We start from the raw sequence: 4,692 nt of genomic DNA, 5'->3' as shown, positions 1-4,692 counted from the left end.
AAGACGTGAACTGGGCACTTTTCAGGAAGAGGGTTGATAGGATGAGAAATAAACGAAATTACGCAAACCGCATAAACTGATGAAGTTGTAGGGCGCCTCAGGACTGTGGTTCAGGAATGTCTTAACTGGCACCATCCCAATGCTCACGCCGCAACAACGCTCAGCATCTGATATCCAGGGATTTATCTATGTGAGAAAACATGTGATTAAATATTGGCAGCGCTCGAGGCTCCCGTTGTATAATAAGCACGTCTAAGGCAACAGAGAATCGTATGGGGAAAACACAAACACTTAAAACCGCGCAGTGGGATCGACCACCTGCTCTCATGGATTTACCTGGAGAGAGGAAGCTACGCCACCCCTTCACCAAGGATGAACATTGCACACCAAATTTAAAAGGACGTCAACGAAACTACTTATTCCTCAGAAGAGAAACCAGACCTTATAGCCCCGACACTACTAGCAACATACACATCGAATCTGACAGCATCCGACACAGCAAACACATGACAAAGTAAGACGTCCTAGTGAATATGAAATTACCGGAGTTATTAAGCACACCTCAACTAGGAAAGCTCCTGGTTCTGGTGGCCACCGTACGATATCAGCACGTCCCTGCTTTTTGGAAGACGCCCGAAGCCCTGGCGTTCAGGAAGTCAGGGAAGGCCACTCACCGGCACAAAATTAGTGACCTATCGATCTCAGCAACATTGTTACGAAGGTGATTGTGAGACGTCTCACTAGACACTTCATCACTGAAAACCTGTGAACAGTTCAATTAGGATTCAGGAATCGTGACCCACAACACAACAATCCCTCCGCGTAGATAAACATCTTATATAGCTGCTGAAATTCCAATGAAGCTACAAGGTCTGTTTTTTTTTTTTTTTTTTTGTGGTTTTCGGGCGCACAACTTCAATGGTCATTAGCGCCCTGACTACTCTACGAATGCACCGCGAGGCACAAGTTGACAACAACAACTAAAAGGGAAAACACAATAAAAGACAGACTGACAGGCATAGGATTAAAAAACATCATCAAATGTCCTTAGCGAGGTTTGTCAAATTGATAAAACAAAGAACACGAGCAGCTGCTCGTGGGTCATCCGCTAAAATGGCATCTAAAGTAGTAGGCAGGTTAAGATCGAGGCGCAGTGTTTTAAGATCGGGACAGGACATTAAAATGTGACTAACCGTCAGCAAGTGCCCACATGGGCAGAACGGCGCCGGCGCAGCCGTCAGCAGATGGCGATGGCTGAACCGGCAGTGTCCAATTCTTAACCTTGCTAAAACGACCTCCTCCCGCCGAGAAGGGCGTGAGGAGGACGTCCAAGCCACGGGAAGAGGTTTTAAGGCCCGAAGCTTGTTGTCGGTAAGTGCAGCCCAATCGGCATGCCACAGCGACACAACGCGCCGACAAATGACCCTGCTAAAATCGGACGAAGGGACACAACAAGAAGCTGTCCGAGGCTGGAGGACCGCAGCCTTGGCCGCGGCATCTGCAGCTTCGTTCCCAGGGATACCAACATGGCCAGGAACCCACATAAAGCTAACCGGCGTACCGACGTCCACCAGCTGCTGAAGAGAGCGTTGGATCCGGTGTACGAAAGGGTGAACCGGGTACGGATCACTGAGGCTCTGGATGGCGCTCAGGGAATCTGAGCAGATGACATAAGCAGAATGTCGGTGGCGGCAGATGTACAGAACAGCCTGGTAGAGGGCAAAGAGCTCAGCTGTGAAGACCGAACAATGGCCATGGAGCCGGTATTGGAAACTTTGTGCCCCGACAATAAAGGAACACCCGACCCCGTCATTGGTCTTAGAGCCATCTGTATAAATGAAAGTCATGTTGTTGAACTTCGAGCGAAGTTCCAAAAAACGGGAGTGGTAGACCGAACCGGAGGTGACCTCTTTTGGGAGCGAGCTGAGGTCGAGGTGAACGCGGACCTGAGCCTGGAGCCAAGGTGGCGTGCGGCTCTCGCCCACTCGGAAGGTTGCAGGGAGTGAAAAATCAAGGTGTTGAAGGAGGCGACGAAAGCGAACTCCAGGGGGTAGCAAGGCAGAGACATACAACCCGTATTGAAGGTCAAGAGAGTCGTCAAAAAAGGAACGATAAGAAGGATGGTCGGGCATTGACAGTAGCCGACAGGCATACCGACAAAGCAGTATATCGCGCCGGTAGGTGAGTGGCAATTCGCCAGCGTCAGCATGAAGACTCTCTACGGGACTGGTATAAAATGCTCCGATCGCAAGTCGTAAACCCCGATGTTGTATGGAGTTGAGGCGGCGTAAGATGGATGGCCGTGCAGAGGAGTATACGAAGCTCCCATAATCCAGCTTGGAGCGGACGATCGACCGATATAGGCGAAGGAGGACGGTTCGATCCGCTCCCCACGACATACCACTGAGAACACGGAGGACATTTAAAGAACGGGTACAACGGGCGGCCAAATATGACACATGTGGAGACCAGCTAAGGTTCCTGTCAAAGGTAAGGCCTAAAAATTTGATTGTCTCCACGAGTGGGAGAGCAACGGGACCGAGTCGTAAGGACGGTGGGAGAAACTCTTTGTAGCGCCAGAAGTTAATACAGACCGTCTTCTCGGCAGAAAAACGGAAGCCATTGGCGACACTCCAGGAGTAAAGACGGTCAAGAGAACGCTGAAGACAGCGCTCCAAGACACGTGGACACTGCGCGCTGCAATAGATGGTAAAATCGTCCACGAAAAGGGAGCCTGATACATCAGCTGGGAGGCAATCCATTATTGGATTGATCGCGATGGCGAAGAGAGCGACGCTCAAAACTGAGCCCTGTGGCACCCCATTCTCCTGGCGAAAGGTGTCGGACAGGACAGAACCCACACGTACCCGAAACTGTCGATCCATTAAAAAGGAACGAGTAAAAAGAGGGAGGCGACCGCGAAAGCCCCATGTATGCATGGTGCGGAGAATGCCCGCCCTCCAACAGGTGTCGTAAGCCTTCTCCAAATCAAAGAACACAGCCGCGGTCGGGCGCTTCCGCAAGAAGTTATTCATGATGAAGGTCGACAAGGTAACCAGATGGTCGACAGCAGAGCGGCGCCTTCGAAATCCACATTGTACATTGGTAAGTAGGCGTCGAGACTCGAGCAGCCAAACCAATCGAGAGTTAACCATTCGCTCCATCACTTTACAGACACAGCTGGTAAGCGAGATAGGTCGATAACTGGAAGGCAATTGCTTGTCCTTCCCCGGCTTAGGAATCGGGACAACAATAGACTCGCGCCAGCATGCGGGAACATGTCCCTCAATCCAGATGCGATTGTAAGTACGAAGAAGAAAACCTTTACCCGCAGGAGAAAGGTTCTTCAGCATCTGGATATGAATAGAATCAGGCCCTGGAGCGGAGGACCGTGATCGGCCAAGTGCGTTTTCCAGTTCCCGCATGGTGAATGGGGCATTATAACCTTCACGATTCGAGGAGCGGAAGTTAGGTGGCCTCGCCTCCTCTGCCTGTTTGCGGGGGAGGAAGGCAGGGTGGTAATGAGCGGAGCTCGAAACTTCGGCGAAAAAGCGGCCGAAGGCATTGGAGACAGCCTCAGGGGCCACAAGGACTTCATTCGCGACCTTCAAGCCAGAAACTGGGGAGTGGACCTTAGTGCCAGATAGCCGGCGCAGGCTACCCCAGACAACAGAAGAAGGAGTAGAACTGTTGAAGGTGCTGGTGAAAGCAGCCCAGCTGGCTTTCTTGCTTTCTTTAATAATACGACGACACTGAGCACGTAATCGTTTATAATTAATGCAATTCGCCACTGTAGGGTGGCGTTTAAAGGTGCGTAAAGCACGTCGACGAGCACGTAAAGCGTCCCTACATGCTGCGGTCCACCAGGGGACCGGTACGCGACGTGGAGAAGAAGTAGGGTGAGGGATGGAATATTCAGCAGCAGCGAGAATGACGTCCGTGAGGTGTGCGACCTGACGATCGCAGCTTGTGAAGGTTTGATCCTGAAAGGTCGCCCTGGAAGAGAAGAGCCCCCAGTCTGCCTTGGAGATGGTCCAACGGGAGGAGCACGGAGAGGGAGTATGCTGCAGGAGATGGATAACACACGGGAAGTGGTCGCTCGAATATGCATCAGCAAGTGCATACCACTCAAACCGGCGTGCAAGTTGGGGAGTACATATAGAGAGGTCTAAATGGGAATAGGTATGAGATGTGTCCGAAAGAAAAGTAGGGGCGCCAGTATTGAGGCAGACAAGATTGAGCTGGTTGAAAAGGTCTGCTAACAAGGAGCCCCTCGGGCAGGATGCTGGAGAGCCCCAAAGAGGATGGTGGGCATTGAAGTCTCCAGTTAACAAAAATGGTGCAGGTAGCTGAGTAATAAGTTGCGTCATGTCTGCCCTGGTAACGGCAGATGACGATGGAGCGTAAACGGTACAAAAGGAAAACGTGAAAGTGGGGAGAGTAATGCGGATGGCTACTGCCTGCAGGCCGGTGTGCAACGTGATGGGATCGTAGTAAATATCATCCCGGACCAGCAACATAACCCCTCCATGAGCTGGGATACCTACCACAGGGGGTAGGTCAAAACGCACAGAGGTGTAGTGTGCCAAGGCAATTTGATCGCATGGGCGTAGCTTCGTTTCCTGGAGGGCTACGACGAGCGGACGATGCGAGCGGAGCAGCAACTTCAAGTCCTCTCGGTTGGAGCGAATG

Source organism: Schistocerca nitens, chromosome 2 (assembly GCF_023898315.1).
Source record: "Schistocerca nitens isolate TAMUIC-IGC-003100 chromosome 2, iqSchNite1.1, whole genome shotgun sequence".
In the NCBI taxonomy this organism is placed as follows: Eukaryota; Metazoa; Arthropoda; class Insecta; order Orthoptera; family Acrididae; genus Schistocerca; species Schistocerca nitens.
Note: the sequence above shows the minus strand (reverse complement) of the source record.